Genomic DNA, 18480 nt, shown 5'->3' on the forward strand with positions numbered 1-18480 from the left:
CAAAATCGGGTAAAGATTTTCCCCGACCCATATTAAAAAAAATGGTAAAATTTAAGTAGACCAAAGCAATTATATGTTTTCAATCACGCAGTCAATAGACTTTGCCCTACAATTTTTGGTACGCCCTTTGATTTTTTGCCTAAATAACTTTGTTTATTTTTCCAATTTATAACCAATTAGTTTTACCAAATTGCTCGCAATACAATTTCAATTTCATTAAGGTGCCATTAACGTTGAAGACGACAAATGTTAATGACCACTGTTACCTTTAAATTACTTGAAATTATACCTAAACGCATGCATGCTCATATATTATATATGTCTGTACTTTATTATGTATAAAGCAATTACCAAAATTACCAACTGCAACAGCCGGCAGGTAATCAATAGATTGAACCAATCCGATAATACGAACCAAGTCATTGCACTAATTTCCGAAGAGAAATAATTTATATGAGCAAATAAAATTCAGTCGTCCAAGCATTGCCGACAAAAGTTACAAAAGTCTATTGACACGTATTTATATGTGCACATTGTAATATACATATGCACATATACTCGTACACTCCTACATGCAATAATATCTATTGAATGAATGGACAGAAAGCTAAGAAAACAATTGAACAAAAACTCAATCAATCAACAGTGACAGCAAACTGGTATAATTCTTAATCGAAGTGCCTCTATGTGTGTAAGTAAATATTTATATACATTAATATATATTACAAACGATTGTAGCGTGCTTTTGAGAGAAACGCTGATGATTGAAAATAACTTCCAAGAATCAGTGTATTGATTATTTTATTTGTACCACTCAACGTCCGTAGCCATTTGATGAGTATTTGTGTGAACAAAGTGTAGAACAGGGGAGAATGAAGGAAGAACATGCCAGATTGTTTGAACCTTCGTTTGTAGCCTTCATAGATCAATTTTGCGTGAAAACATTCATTGCATTCGATTGCATTGCAGCAAAGAATCTGAGGAATTTATTATTCCTTTGAATTTTCATTTACAAATTACATAGTAATGCGCCTTCAAAACTATTTTAAAATGCAATTAGAAATTGCTTGATTCCATGAAATTTATGATTGTAAAATTTTCATAAATATTTGACTCGTAGTTTTGAGAAGTTTGAATTTTTGGCATTTTAAGAGAAAAGAAGGTTTTAGTTAGTTTTTTTTAAGTGAAATTTTGTTGAACTGAAAAACTTAAATATAAATTTATTTAATAAGATTTGCGACTTAATTATTATAATTTGGTATGTGTTAAATAAAAACAAAGGTCATTGGGGTCTGTTAATATATGTTTTAAATCTTTACACTTTCTTGGCACAGTGAACCAGTACCAACAAAAAAATGTCTAATGGTTGAAAATCATATATTTTCTAACGTCATTGATATCTCAAAGTATAGTGAAGAGCAAACTCGCAAAATTCAAAAACAATTAAGAAATTTCATAAGCAAACTTGTAGAAAAGTGGAAAGAATGTCATAGGGTTATGTCAGTGTTCGAAGAGCGAAATAAGAAATGGTTGGATGAAAATATATTATAATTTTTTCTAAGCCAACTATTGATCGCCGTATACAAAAACAGAGTGTACAATGAAGAATCAAAAAAAAAATTGCATCAATTGTTAACGAAACACCTAGGCAAGAGTTAATGGTTGTGGCAAGCGTAAGTCTTTAGAAAGCTGGAAAAAGAAATGCTTCACAGGTTGTTTCAAAATTGTTTGCAGAAAGTTCGACTGCTTCGAAAATGCTTAAGTCTGTAAACTCTGAACAAAAAACCCTAATTCCGTATACACCTGAGGAAGCTTTATCTCTTTATATAGACGGCGGAAACTCAAAAAGGTCGTACAAAATAATGCAATATGGTGCCAAAGAACGAAACTGCAATATTTATCCAAGCTACGATATTTTACTTAAGGCTAAAACAGAGTGTTACCCCAGTGACATACACGTAACTGTACTTTCAGCGGAAGTTGCCCTGCAAAGTCTTGTAGACCATACTGTTGCACGTATAGTACAAGGATTTTCAAAATATTTTGAAGGTATTTTGGCTGTAGGCAATATTAATGACAGCATAAAAGCAATACTTAAATGGGGCTGTGACGGCAGCAGTGGTCACTTCACTTACCGTCAACGTTTTAGTGCTTCTGATTGTGAAATAACTGATGAGTATTTATTTGCTGTATGTATTGTATCTTTACAAATTAAAAAAGGAGACGCTGTTCTATGGCAAAATAACAGGCCTTCTTCAACTCGGTTCTGCAGACCCATTAAAATAATTTTTCAAAAAGAGTCAGCGGAGTTAGTTAAGGTTGAGATAGATAATATTAAAAGGCAAATTGTAAGCATTGTTCCGACAAAGTTGAGTTTTTTCGAAGTCGTACATGAATTCCATTTAAGAATGATTGATGGGAAAGTTTTTAACACTTTAGCGGGCTCATCATCGCTGGCCTGTGGAATTTGTAGAGCAACACCAAAATTGATGAATAATTTTAATAATGTTCAATTGAGACAACCACAGGAGCACTTGTATGAGTACGGATTGTCAACACTTCATGCTTGGATACGGTGCTTTGAGAGTATAATTCATATCGCCTATAGAATACCCATACAAAATTGGCAAACTCGTGAAGAAAATAAAGAAATCGCTCAGCTAACCAAAAGAAAGATTCAACTTGAGCTAAAAGAAAAAATGGGTATATTGGTGGACATTCCCACGAAAGGATCAGACAATACAAACACTGGGAATACTGCAAGAATATTTTTCCAGCATCCAATTTTAGCCTCTACAGTAACTGGCGTAAAAGTAGTACTTATAAAAAGGCTTGGTATAATTTTGCGTACTATGGCATGTCGGTGGGTATGCAGTTAACATAGACGCTTTTTGCATATATGCTTGGAATACAGCACAATTATTTATTTCCTAATATCCTTGGTTTTATATGCCTCCATTTGTACATAAAATACTAATACACGGAGCAGATATATTAAGTTTCGCTACCAATAGGAATGATGTCAGAAGAAGCACTTGAGGCAAGAAATAAAGATTTTTGCAGTTATAGACTGAACCATACGCGAAAAAACTCAAGGTTGAATACAATGGAAGACTTAACTTTAGTTTCTTCAGATCCTATTATTATATCTAAATCAAAAAGCACCTCCAAGTACTCCAAAAATCACATTGAAATAGATGATGAGGTCAAAAACCTTCTTTTACATATAAATGGTCTACCTGACGGCAATAATTCTGAGAGCCCCGACTCTGAATAGTTTTTTTTTCTAATAAAACATAAAAACATAGAAATAAATAATTAACACATTTTTTTAGAATAAAGTAATGTATTTTTTCATTGTATTTAAGAAGCTATTTAGAAAGCGCCGCTAGATTGACCATTTCTCCCACTGTGCGGTGGTGGGAAATAAATGGCAGAACTCTTTTTTTCCAGAAACACATTGACATAAATGGCTGTCGTCATTGTTGAAGATGTAACAGTCACGCGATTTTAAGAGAAATTGTCTGCAAGCTACGCTTGGGTAAAGTGTAAAACTGTTTTAAGTTGAGCTTAACTTACGTCTTATCGTCCATTATTATTAATCTTTTGAACTTCATTAAAATCTTATGAATAGTATGTCGATTTATTTTTTATCAATATAGTTTGTTTGTTCGACCGCTTTGGATATTTAGTGGTACGATAAAACTTTAGTCCCGCCTTTATGTGCATTCGCCTCAACGTGCTTTTACTATTAAAATACTTTGTGAGGCAGCGCAAAACTATTTTATTGGGATTAATAAGTTTGATTTTAATTTTAGATTTTGCGTTCCTTTTTTACACAATTTTACCCTCCTTTTAAAACCTAAAGTTCTATATAGCGTTCAATTACACTGCACACAGTGGTTTTTGGCAAATTTAATATTTTTGCAATCTTTGATTCCGACCGCGAAAGCCTTCAAATATTTGCTTATGATCGATTTTCTATTTGCGCATTCCATAGTTAATAAAATCGCCAACGTGCAAACAATTAAGCTAAAATTTGTTAGCACATAGCGGTTATTTAGTTCTAAGAATACTTGTAAAAAAGAGGTTGTCTGTAAAGTCGCTCTACTGACGATAGTTTAACACGTTCCCTGTCCCAATACAAAATGCAAAATTGACCGACAAGTCCATCAGGGTTTTTTGAATAATTTGTGTTTTTGTAGTCATAGGATAGCTTTAGTAATGTAGGGTATTTCAACCTGAAACACATATGGTCCATGAGCGTAGAGGGACATTTTTGCTTCTGCACGTTCATGAAACACATGCGGAACGTATCAGTGCTTATCAGGCGCACTTTTCCTGAGCCATATGTGGCTCAGCGGACAGGGAAAGTGTTAAAGTGACAACGTCATAAGAAAATATTGATGGAATGGTTGCAATTTTCAAAACAAAATTTTAATTTTATTTGCTTGATAGATATTTTGTATGGATATAGAGGAGGAGGTAAATGGAATTGCAATGGAATAGGTCAAGTTACATTTACACAAACGTGAAAAATGACGAACCATTTATCAAATTCATGAAAGATATCTTCAATTTCGATTGTGCATTAGACGTTAATAAGTCAACAACACTAAGAGGCACCATTATCGATTTGCCTTTTTCAAGACACTTTACACTCGAAACACTCCCTTTCATTTCCTACTTTTTCTATCATCGTCCTATTCTCAACAGAGAAATGGTTCATTACCATGCACACAGCAAGAAGGCATATGCAAATACAAGTATGTGAATTTATATACAAATGCGCATATACATACATATATATGCTCACTCAAGTAGGACAGAGCCAGATGTCGAACGTTGCCGAACGCGGGGGCCGATTGTGCTCTTTGTCGTTCGTTCCGCGCTGTCGCTTGCAGTTCATTCAAGGTAACGGCAATGAGCAAGGTAACGACAAATGAGCAAGGTAACGGCAAATGAGCAAGGTAACGACAAATGAGCAAGGTAACGATAAATGAGCAAGGTAACGACACATTTTTTCGTGCGTGTAGCCGGCTAAATCGAATTACAAGACGTTATCACGTCAAAATTGTATTCCACAAGTCTATAGCAAAGCAGTAGTAGTTGATAGAGTGCTTACAGATTTTGCGTATGATATTTTTATCATATCAAAAAGTTCCCAGAAGATATTTGGAAAACTCAAAGAACAAGTTTCTATAAGCTCGGAAGCTTCGTCATCTTTTGCGCCGGTGACAGTCCTTGGCCACTGAAATTGTGTGACTTACGCTGCGCGTCTAATTTCTTTAAGTCAACATGAAATCTATAGTCTATGCAGTGGTCTAACCTGTGGACGATTGCCACCGTGAAGGCTAACGTGCCCTTCCAAAGGTGGTTCACAAGAATGCGTTTAACGTACAGTATACTCGCGGTGACCATTTGACCGAAATTATATTCTACACGCAATGCCATTGAATGCATACAAAAAAATAATTCTGACGAACTCACTTAAACTGACCGATTTAATTAATATCCACAGTTCGAGCACTCCTACTGAGCACTCCTACTGATTTTGATTGTCTCACTTAAATAGTCATTATTCACTGTTTGATATAAGATAAATATTTTCACAAGAAACCAGTAATGGTTAGTATTAAAAAGTATTCCTGCATATACATACGTTAGTGTATTATTGAGGATACGAATCCCGTGGTCCCGTAATTGGTACCCGCAATCCTGAAACACCGTACCCCTTTGATTAGTTGATATTAGTCCTGGACAAATTTTTGTTTGGAAGTTAAAGTATAGAAATTTAGAAATTTGAGATATATATAATAAATATATATAGATAACATAGAGCGTTCAGAAAAGGCAAATATGTTTATCTGAATGAATTATACTTTTACTTCACTTATTGCTTGCTTGAGCTTTGGCTTCCCAGTGCAATTCCGATATATTCCTTCCCATTGATTCCGCTTAATTTGCCGTTTTATTTATTTTTATAATCTATGGACTCATTCTGAATGGCACAAAAACCAACATATACATTTAAGTATGAAATTCGATTTCTTTTGCATGACCACCGCGTGCACGTTTTACGAAGTCCAATCGGTGAACCCAATTTTCGACCACTCTTTTGCATAAATCGGCCGAAATTCCAGCAATTTCGCGTTCAATATTGGCTCTGAGCTCACAAATCGTCGCCGGCTTGTTACTGTAGACCAATGACTTCACATAACCCCAAAGAAAAAAGTCTAGAGGCGTCAAATCACACCAGCGCGGCGGCCATTCGACCGGTCCATTTCTGGAAATAATGCGCTCATCGAGCTTACTCTTCAACAAATCAATTGTAGCGTGTGCTGTGTGGCTTGTGGCCCGTTCTGTTGAAACCAGATGTCGTCTAAGTCCATACCATTCAATTGCGGCCAAAAATAATCGTTTATCATGTCGCGGTATCGATTTCCATTCGCAGTAACGTGGCGATCGTTCTCGTCAACGAAAAAATATGGGCCAATTACGCCGCCGGCATGTAAACCGCACCAAACAGTGATTTTTTCGGGATGCAACGGTGCCTCATGAATCACGTGTGGATTGCTTTCTGCCCAGTAACGCATATTTTGCTTGTTGACAAAGCCATTGAGCCAAAAGTGAGCTTCATCGTAAAATGGCCGTAATGCTCTTAAAGTAGCAGCAACAGAACGATTATTTTCATAAAAAATATGCCCGATTTGCAATCGTTGTTCAAGTGTGTAGCGTTCCATGATGAAATGTATACTAATGAAGTTTACAAATGATAAGCGAAAAATAAAAAATATTGCGTCGTTCGTCCTCCCTATCGGAAAAAAGTTGAAGCGCACCTATTGAAAAACGCTTTATAAGCGATATGTGGATCTATGTCCAATGAAAGGCGGAAACATTTATAAACACCGAGAAGAACAATTACAGTAGACGATGGACTGGATATGCACCAACTGAAATGTTTTCTAACCGTAAGCGTTATATTAATTCATCCCTTTTTGCGTTTCCCAAGAGCATATCCTCAATTTCTTATGTATCAAAAATAAAGAAATCGGTTGTTCTTTTTTATTCTGTACATTATGACGATGACACGAGTGGACTGGCAATAAATGCTCAATGAACGTTGTTTCACAGAGGTACAAATGTGGTGTGGACCTTATGGAACAAATTACATTATAACAGTCTTGATACAACAGCTTTACAAGCACTACAGGTTACACTACAGAACGAAGGTAAAGTCTAAAGCCAGACGCCAGCTTTATTTTGACACTCATTAGTACATAAATGAACTAGTTCGACCGCGGATCATGCAAATGATGCGGAATCCCGACATCACCAAGGGGGATTGAGGGTTCCCTGCGATATGAAATTTGTTTTCCGTTCAACGACAGCAAACACTTCTACCAGCAATAAGAATAGAAGCTACAAAATTTGTTGTGAAAATGACAAACATCAGAGAAAAACACGATTTTTATGTGAAACCTGTGAGAACTCTGTATCACTTCAAAATTCTAAACAATATCCAAGATAGTTCCAGTGCTTGAATTTTGTTTATTTTGTAGTAACTCGTTTTGCTACGGTGTTTTCATTATTTCTTAATCCAGTAGTTTTTCACTTTAAAAGTAGAAGACATTTTTTATTATACTTAATTTTCTAAAATGATATAAATGCCGTTTGTTCTGTTTTAAACAAATACAATTTTTGTAGCATTAAATTTTTGGAATTTTTTTATGGGAAATTAAATTACCTAAAGGTTTTACCTGATTAAATTACCTAAAGGTTTTACTCTTCTAGTGTCACAAAATTTACGTGTTTTTCTATTCACAAAATAGGTTTGTGTATAAACATTACGAATGCATCACTTTGTTTTCGTTCGCAGATATACTGTATAGCAGTTCTCTAATTTGACGATGGTGTCATCAAACTGGCAGCCAAATGCATAAATTAGAAAAAAACAATTTTTTTTGAGCATACCAACCTTTTTTTGTATAGGTGTTGTTGTTGTTGTTGTTGGCGTATGCCGATGATATTGACAGTATCGGCCTTAACAACCGCGCTGTTAGTTCTGCCTTCTCCAAACTGGATAAAGAGGCAAAGCGAATGGGTCTGGTGGTGAACGAAGACAAAGCGAGGTACCTCCTGTCTTCAAACAAACAGTCGGCACACTCGCGTATCGGCACCCACGTCACTGTTGACAGTTATAATTTAGAGGTTGTAAAAGACTTCGTGTATTTCGGAACCAGCATTAACACCGATAACAATGTCAGCCTTGAAATCCAACGTAGGATCTCTCTTGCCAACGACGAACAAAACTAACACTCTACAAAGCCCTCATCATGCCCGTCCTAACGTATGGCGCAGAAGCTTCGACGATGACAGCATCCGATGAAGCGACGCTTGGAGTGTTTGAGAGAAAGATTCTCCGTAAGATTTTTGGACCTTTGCACGTTGGCAACAGCAAATATCGCAGACGATGGAACGACGAGCTGTATGAGCTTAACGACGATATAGACATTGCGCAGCGAATAAAGATTCAGCGGCTACGTGTGCTGGGTCATGTTGTCCGAATGGATACAAACGCTCCGGCTCTGAAAGTATTTGATGCGGTACCAGCTGGTAGTAGTAGAGGAAAAGGAAGGCCTCCTCTGCGTTGGAAAGATCAGGTGGAGAAGGACTTGGCTTCAATTCGTGTGTCCGATTGGCGCCGGTTAGCACGAGAAAGAAACGACTGGAGTGCTTTGTTAAACTCGGCCAAAATCGCGTAAGCGGTTATAGCGCCAATTAAGAAGAAGAAGGTTAGGCTACACTGGCTGGCCGAAGCCACGTAGAGATACCAGGTCGGAGTTCTATTTAGCGAAAATATGCATCACTCCAGATGCGCCTCCTGTTCGCGAATTTTAGGAGTCGTTCGAGCTCCAGTTCAAGGATAGATTCTAGCTTTTAAAAGCTGTAAGTACCCTGGCAGCATAGTCTAGTTTCTGAGAGAGCCGGACAGTAGCATAGAAGATGATCCAAGGTTTCTCTTGTACCCGGCTCATTAGATTTCCGGCAAATGTTGTTAATGGTTAGATTTAGCTTGTAAGCGTGTGCCGCAACTAGGTAGTGCTCTGATGTATACCAACAAAAGTTCTACAGTTTCTTCTATCGAACGATACAACCGATTTATTATACTTGTCACCATATGCGTTTTACACATGATCCTGGCAACTTTGCAATTGGTTAAGATAAGCCTTTTGCCTTTATTAGCATACGTTCCTCTAGTTCTTTGTGAATTGTGCGCAGGGGCTGACTTCTAGGCCCCTGCAAGTCTTTCGCCTTCTTTAGCTATTCCATCCCCTGTCTCGTTTTCCTTTATACCTTTATGCCAAGGAACCCAATAAACACAAATCCTGTGGTATCAAGCGAGCTTGTTGATTGCTTTCTTGCATTCAAGGGCATTTTTGGATTATAAATAGTATGATTTTATTGCTTTTATAGCCGCTTGGCTATCCATGTAGAAGTTTATTCCGCCGTTAATTGTTGCGTCAGCACATACAAGCTCTACTGCTTTCTTTACAGCAAATATCTCGGCTTGAAATACAGTACAATAGTTAAAGAGTTTATGTGCCTTATTGGTGCTTCATTCTGCACAATATGTGCCAGCGCAAAACCCTCTTCCAGTTTTGATCCATCAGTTAATACATTGATGTTGTTACTCCTCGGAACCAAGCTTTTGCGCCATCCACCGTCTTCAATAACGGTCTTTAATGGTTTTCCATAACTGGAACCATGTAGTTTGAATTGACTGTGGCATTCCTAGTAATAGAGCTATGGCGAAGGTTCTAGAAGTAAGCTGTTCTGTTGGCTGGTAGCCTCACAGCTGAGTTTGCAGCCCGATTTTCTGCATAGAGATCAATTGGTGCTAGGTTGAGGATAGCCTCGAGAGCTGCCTTTGGAGTTGATTTCATAGCTGCCGTGATCGCGGAGAAATATGGCCTGAGGTATGTTTTTTTCCTTACCGCCTCCCACCACACCAATATGCCAAATAACAATATAGGTCTAACAATTGTAGTGTAGCACCAGTGCTTAAGAGCGGGTGATAGTTCCCATGTGCTTCCACGCATCCTTTTAAATGCATATAAAGCATTCGTTCATTGGATTTTCACGTCATTTTATTGTCCAGGATTTCAGCGATAGAGAGACGCCGTCGAACGAGGGTAATGCCAATGCCGGAACTTTGCAATTCGACGCTCAGGCCAGCATTGCTTGCAATCCGGTGATGTATGGCAGGATCCATTTCTACACCATTAAGGCTTTATAAAATATCATTAGTTGATACATTGTTGAATGCCCCAGAAATACTTCCAAAGCATATTCCTTACATTCCAAATCTTTTTCAACATTAAGGACCAGTGTATGCAGTCTTCGTGAATTCGCCTTTAACGTGCACGTGTTGTGATTTTGACAGCCCTTCAGGACCTAACCTCTCCCTTATATGGTTTGCCAAGACTTTTTCAAAGATTTTGGGAATGAATGATGGTAAACTAATCGGCCTATAATCTTTCGAGTACAGATGACCACTTTTACCTGTGCTAAAATTTGCGAGCTTCTGAAACCGCAATTTAATTTCTTTAATTGAATTGTATGAAAAATTAAAAACTTTTTTTAAGAAACAACCGACCAATTGTTTTTTTAGCAAATTTTTTTTTTTTTTTGTTTTTTGTGTCGGGTTTGACGACTATTTAAATGACCTCAAGGTGTACACGAGAAATTTACTTAATTAGACGAATCTCGAAATACAGGGATTACGTAAAAAGTTCCGAAATTCGAATTTACGAATTACGCAGAGACTGCCCTTCCTATTTTCCCAGACAGCACGCACATAATTTATTGACATTGTACTATTTCCTACAATCAATTGTTTGTGCATTTGGAATTTTATTGACCAGTCTTGAAATTTATTAAACATATTATTAATTGTTTTATATTTCCAAGGCAATAAAAAAAAATAAAAAAAAATTAATACCACATTTACTCAACGCACTGCCACTCACACATGCCAATATTGTCACTCATTCATGCTACGCACCCATCAGCCATAGGGTGTTTCAGCCATTTGGGCACGCAATCACTCACTCGACTGACAGTAGTGACAAGAAAAGCCTACAATTAAAATAAATATGTGTCATAGCATTAAACTTGTTCATGCACGTTCCGGTTGACAGCGCAGTAAAGTAGAACATAGGTCATTTTAAATGCCCACATTTGTGTGTAGGTGTGTATGTTGATATCTGTGCAACTAAGTAACTATAAGTACTTATTCATGTACGAGAAAGGTGTGTGTGGTTGTGTGCGTTTTGAGTGTTTCGTGTCACGCTTGCGTCAAGTGTCAAGTGTTGACATGTTTGCCTATTTTAATTGCCTGCTTTACAAGAATTATGTAATTTTTTAATATCACTTAAAACAATTAAACACAATTTTTTGTTTTTTGCATTTCTACACATGTTTGCACTTCTGACCAATGGGCCCACTTCTCATATTACTTTTGCTGGAACCTGACACACTGTAAATGCTGTAAATCTAAAGCTTCGTGTTTTGCGTGCATATATTTTATCGTTTAGGACAAGTTTTGTTGGCTAATTATTTCAATTATTAATTCTTCTATCATATGAAAATTAAAAATTTTTTACGCGTACTTCAGTAAAATAATTATATTGGAAAAATTTATTTTCTGTTACACTTGTTTGAAGAAAATGCCGTTTGTTTGTTTATGATTGTTATTTACTTTTACTTTGTATTGACGTTATGGCGGCCGCCGTAGCCGAATGGGTTGGTGCGTGACTACCATTCGGAATTCACAGAGAGAACGTAGGCTCGAATCTCGGTGGAACACCAAAATTAAGAAAAAGTTATTTCTAATAGCGGTCGCCCCTCGGCAGGCAATGGCAAACCTCCGAGCATATTTCTGCCATGAAAAAGCTCCTCATAAAAATACCTGCCGTTGGGAGTCGGCTTGAAACTATAGGGCGCTCCATTTGTGGAACAACATCAAGACGCACGTCCCAAATAGGGGGAGGAGCGAATTATGAAGAGGTTTTCAATTGCCGCGGGTTGATTTTGGCGCCCTGTGGCACCCATTTTGTTTAGGTGACATCTGTCAAATATTTTGTTTATTATTCAGTTGCTTATGCCAAGTCATCATGGCAAGTTACACGATTGAACAGCACGTTCATTATCAAAATGAGTGTTTATTAACGCAAACGGGGCGCAATGCGCGCAATTTTTCGGTAGACGTGGTGGCCCTTCAAAGTCGACTCTTCAACGTTTGGTGGCCAAATTTGAGACGACCGAGTCAGTAAACAATCAGCCAACACCCGTACGTTCAAGGAACGCAAGATCAGCCGAGAACATTGCCGCGGTCCGTGAGAGTGTACAGCAGATCCTGAGGTAGTCTATTCCTCGCCGTGCACAGGAACTTGGCCTTTCGCAGACTTCAACTTGGCGAATGGACTTGGGCCTATACCCGTACAAGATCCAACTGGCTCAGGAGCTCAAAGTTGATGACCATAGACAACGCCGTTTGTTCGCTGAATAGGATTCGAATCGTTTGGAAGAGAACCCAGTTTTGGGCGAAAGATCATCTTTAGTGTCGGGGTGCATTTTTGGATGAATGGCTGTGTTAACAAACAAAATTGCCGTATATGAGACGACACCAACCCACATGAGGTTCACCAGGTGATCATGCATCCTCAAAAAGTTACCGTTTGGTGTGGATTTTGGGCCGGGGGCGTCATTGGTCCGTACTTTTTTGAAAACGACGTTGGTGAGGCGGTCACCGTCTACAGCGAGCGCTACACAACGATGATAACCAATTTCTTATGACCCATATTGAACCATATGGACCTAGACGACGCCACGACTGACATTCTGCATGAACGATTTGAGGGTAAGGTTATCTCTCGCAGGGGTGATGTGAATTGGCCACCAAGGTCATGCGATTTAAACCCGCTAGACTTTTTCCTGTGGAGTTTCTTGAAGTCTCAGGTCTATGCAAATAAACCACAATCGACCGATGCTCTAAAGGTGAACATAACACATGGCATCGCTCAAATTCAGCCGGATCTATGCGGAAGAGTCATTGAAAATTGGACCACTCGGATCCGTTCCACCGTAAGAAGCCGAGGCGGGCATTTGAATGATGCCATATTCCACACTTAATGACATGTATGCGCCATTGAAATAAAAAAATAATTTTGTCAATAACTCACACACAGCTTGTTTTATTCCATTTCAACATCTACCCGCCCTTATTGAAAAACCCTTAAATTTTTTTTATTTTACGTATATAAATATATATATAATTTTTTTTTATTTTAGGTATATATATATATATATATATATATATATATATACTGACGTTATCAAACAAAAATACACTCTCTAGAAAATCTCGTAGAACATAAATTTCAGATAACTACGAGTTAGCGGGAGAACCAGAAAGCTCTGGAGGTTTTCCAATATATCGTCAAGTCAGACTGGCAGAGCACTTGTATTGTTGTTCAGGAGTTAAATATTAGTCAGACATTTTTGTTATACGCACGCCCTTGTTACCAAAGGCATTATAATTTTATTCACAAAACGGTTGTACATATGCTACAGCAAAAAGGAATAGAGGTGCATATAAACATTTACAGCAATACCGAGAAAATCATCTTAGTTACTTAAGGACATTACCATTTGGGTCATTAATTTTTAAAGCCCCTGACAAAAGACCCAAAAACCATTTTGAACGTTATTTAGCAGATAATTTTATCGACTTTCCAAATAGCTTTTCGTAAGCAGAAGACTTCTACATCCAAAGATAAGGTCTTGTTTGAGACACGTTCATAGATAAAAGATGAAAATGGCTGCCTGTCCTAAGACACTCTTGTTGGACCCCAACTTTTAGGTCACTTTCGTCATGAAGTTAACCATAGAATATAATATTGCAGTCTTTATAATGGACAACAAAACACATATATGTATATACTTATATGTAGGGGAGCATAGGGTTTTGTGAGACGGGTTTTGTTTTTGGACCCTTATTACTCAAAATCTTAATATTCTGCATATGTCAACGATGGAATCTTTAGTCAATGAATACTGGAAGCTATTGGTATGGCCTATTTAACAAAACTACAATTTTGCTTAAATTAAAATTGTATATAATATAATAAAATATAATACAAAACACAAAAATGTGGGGAGTTGTGAGACACCATGGTTTAAATCAATAAAAGTGATTTATTTTAGTTGTTAGTTCTTTATTAAGAAGAAAAATAAAAAAGAAAAGACAATTGTTGTAAAAAAGTGTATAAAAAATGCAATGTCATCAATCTGATGATTTGCAGTGAGAACATGTATAATAACCAGTTCGTAAATTGCCACGCTTTAGGTGCACAGCTCGATCGCATACAGTGCAATGAATGGAGTTGTTTCTGCTTAACTTTTTCGGCATTGCACCTTTGCTGATGATGCAAAAATCTTTTTCTTCTTCAAATTCTGATGAACTTGAATGAACAATGCATGAATATTGCGAGGTACTTATGAAATATGCGTTAAAACGTCGAAAAAAACGGTGTCTCACAACTCCCCACATTTGTTGTCTTACAACTCCCCAAATTGTTTTTTTATAAATGGCCGCTTAGTCATAAACACATCGAACGTTCATGCCCAAGTGAATGTGTAAATTCAAAGCTAATAAGACAATTAATAATTTGTATATATTAACATTTGCAATTTGCTTCAACAACTGATGGAATGTATCGCAAAACAAATGATGAAAAAAACTTACCGAGAAATTCCAATGCGTGTAAATATGACCAATGCTAGCTGAAAAGTGAGATCGCATCGAGAACACTTGTTGACACTTAAAATTGAATGTAAACAAATGAATAATGCCGAAAGGTAACAATGTCCCACAACTCCCTATGTCTCACAACTCCCCATTTTCCCCTATATATTTAGCCTCGGATTAATTCTGTGACAAATTTCACAATGTTTACGGCAAGAAGGAATTCGTAGCTAAAAGTTACGTTATTTTTGCCTTTTTTCATATGGGTAGCAAATGAGGCGCTAAGAAAAATCACATTGTCATGATTGCATTACAAAGTGTGCTAAAAGTGCAAGTGAGATTTACGAATTCCTGAAAAAACTTCATATTTCAAGAATGTTTGTTTACCGCACGCGGTCAACGGCAATGAAAGTATTCTATATGGTTTAGTGCGGGGTGCCTTGTAAAGGCGTTACATCTTTTTACTTCTGCGAAAAAGGTTTTAAGACCAAGGCAAAAGTATACCAGGCAGATGTCTTAGAAGGCTTGGAGAGCTTTGGATTTTCCAGCAAGATTCCGCTCCAACCCACAAGGCAAAAACCACCCAGCAGTGACTAAAAACAATATTCTTCGGCTAATAGTCGCAGTAATTGATTGCCTAGAAGCCCAGATGTGAGTCCATTGAACTACAGTTTGTGGTTAGAATTGGAAACTATGGCCTGTTGTAGACTTACAGAAATTCGGGGAGTCTCAAACAATCTTTGGTTCGAGCAGCGACGCCAATGCCTGTGGAAAACGTGCGTGCTGCAATTGCTGAGTGACTGAATCGTGTGAAGGCTTGTGTAAAAGAAAATGGTGACCATTTCGAATGAAAATTTAAATTTTGTTTTCTGGATATTTACGTGACTTAATAAAACTAACTTCATTAAAAAAAATATTATAATTTCATATATATAAAAGGCTTAAATTGTAAAAGAATTAAGACAGGGTCAAGTATATATATAATACTTAATAACAAAATATATCCGCGAACCTTTTGACTTTCTCTCACACTGAGAGGCTTCACTCCTTGAAAATGCTTGTATGTCACACATAACAATCGCTGATTGTTAATCCACTCAACAAACTCTAAAACTGGGCTTAAAGTTCTGTTCACTGTACTTATATATATAAAATACCATTTATTTCTTACACATACCGTTTTAGTAACTATATTTAATTTTTAGGTAATCTAAATGATACTCACCCAGCAAAGCTGGCAGAACATTCAGATACCATTTTTACTTAAGCGACAACCTGTTAAGTTCAATAAATATTCTATAATTTTTTACTATAAGCGCTCTCATTATTCCTTACATTGAAAAATGTTCGCTCGCTTAAAACAGCCTATTTTGAATTTCATTTAGTTTATAGGTGCCACGTGCCAAGTGTGGCTAAAAGCTCGGGTTGTGCAACAAGAATTTTCTTCAGAGCTACGTTCATACATTCACAAATATACATAGTCATAAATCGGTACGTACAAGGTCACTGCAAAATGTGAGACTTGCTCATTCGTTTTATCGCGCGTGACGTAGCTTAAGATATAAATCGCTGCCCAACAAAATGTCAGACACGCAGAAACAAAAAAAAAAAAAATTGTGAAAATTTTACAATACTATCAGTGAAGGAAAAACTTCTCACATAATAGCTGCACCATTTGTCGCCTGCTTTCGCACCATTCATAATCCACCCTGCAGCCCTACAGCCCATAGCCCACAGCTTGTATCTAACTGAACGCAAATGATAATAAATAATTTTTATGCCACCTTAAGTGGCAAATTTTTGGAATGTAAGTTTTCTTATTATCGCGTATATCTTTTTCTGCAATCACATATTTTCACCTTACCATCAACGCCAGAACATACCATAGCATAGCGTTACGCATAGATGGATATTGCCAATTGTCACGACGCCGTTTACTGCTGCTGACATTTGTCGATGTTTTTGTTTTGTTGTTATTGTTGTTGTTGTTGTTGTTGTTGATTTTGACATTGGTATTGGAAAGCGACTGCTGCCAAATGGTGGTAAATCAAAACGAAATCCGCATTCGCTTGCATTGATTTGTGTTGTGCGCTAAATTCCAGTTGATATGTGGCAGCCACAGCAACAGCAATAACAGCAGCAGCAGGAGTATAGCAGCCTTGAAATCAGCACTACCACAACAGCTAAAAAGGATGGCAAACGAGCTTAGCTGAATGTAATGTTCTTGCTCTAGTTCCAGCTCCACCTCTGCACAGCTGCATGGCTTCGCTAGTTGGTGCGCGTTTGATTTTGACTGAGTGTGTGTTTGCGTGTTCGTGAGCCGCAATAAATGCCAGCTGCAAATGCCGATGCTGCAACATTAGCCATTAAATTGCTGTTTCGAATGCGATTGTGCTGGATTTCACTAGATGTGTGTGTGTGTCCACGTGTACGTATGCGTGTGTATGTGTGCTAATGCTCGTTTGCCATTCATATTCTATACATTTAACTTCAATTTTTGAAGCTTTCTTTAATGCAATGTTGAATTGGCTGTCAGTAATATTGCAGGTGTTGCAGACAGGCGCTGCAGGTGGCATGACTCCGTATGATATCTGATGTTATGAGTAATTCATCAACAAAAAAACAAAAAAAAATGGGCCGAAAATGGAAATGGCTGAAAAATTGAATTATAGCCCAGAATGTTGCGGTTTGCCGTGCCAACATCAGCAATCCTACTCAACTGCTTGTTTCAATAGCATTGTATATGATCTTTGTTTTTTGGCTTTTTGCCTTGTATTCCTTTTAATTTTTCTACTTTCTCTATGCAACTCTTCTCCCACCATTTAAGGACCTTTTGCAATTTTATGGATAATCTTTTATTTATTATATATTGCTTCACAATAAATTTTCTCGTTACTGCGCTCCGTTTAAGTAACAGAAAGTTCCATAAGGCAAGGAGTTGAGACAAAACTGCTGATTCAGTTTTAATTATAAAGCTCCTTCTGCATTTTACTTAAAACCGTTACATACAAATATGACATATCATTGATTAGAAAATTGCGGGAGGTATTATGATATGAAAGCGAAGTGGTATAAAATCCCCTCTATATGACCAACTCCAGTACTGGTACCGCAAAGTCCAGGAGTAAGTTTGACTGTCCTCTAGCTATCAACAAATTAGGAAACGTCTTTTTTGTGTTCGCTCCACTGCTTTTATAAGGACCTAGAAAATGCTCCGATCATCAGTTAAGCCAAAGGAAAGGCTAAGGTATGAAAAAAATATTACCACTTGGTCTGCCGGCAAGCTTAGAATCAATTATGTGAATGACTGAACTATCAATTAAAATGCGATATTTGTCTTCACTCTCCCTTATTTAGGGGTCTTGTGTTACAATTGTTATATACTTATATATATGTATAAGTACATTTCTAGTACTTACGACTGAGTGCCTTGGGTTTGCATGCTCCACAGTAATGCTTTGCTAAGCACAGTACAACAATAGGTATTTACCAATTGACAACTTGCAAAGCCTAGAGACGGTGGATTCAAAATGATATTTAGAGTCTTACTCAGTGGGGTTTTTAGCGCTCCGCTAATGCAAATTATTTCAGATCTTATACTGTAAAAAGCAGGTGGAGCTTAGATATTTGTCTTAAAGTCAAATAAACTTTAAAAAGGACAGTTCTAA

Source organism: Anastrepha obliqua, chromosome 4 (assembly GCF_027943255.1).
Source record: "Anastrepha obliqua isolate idAnaObli1 chromosome 4, idAnaObli1_1.0, whole genome shotgun sequence".
Lineage (NCBI taxonomy): Eukaryota > Metazoa > Arthropoda > Insecta > Diptera > Tephritidae > Anastrepha > Anastrepha obliqua.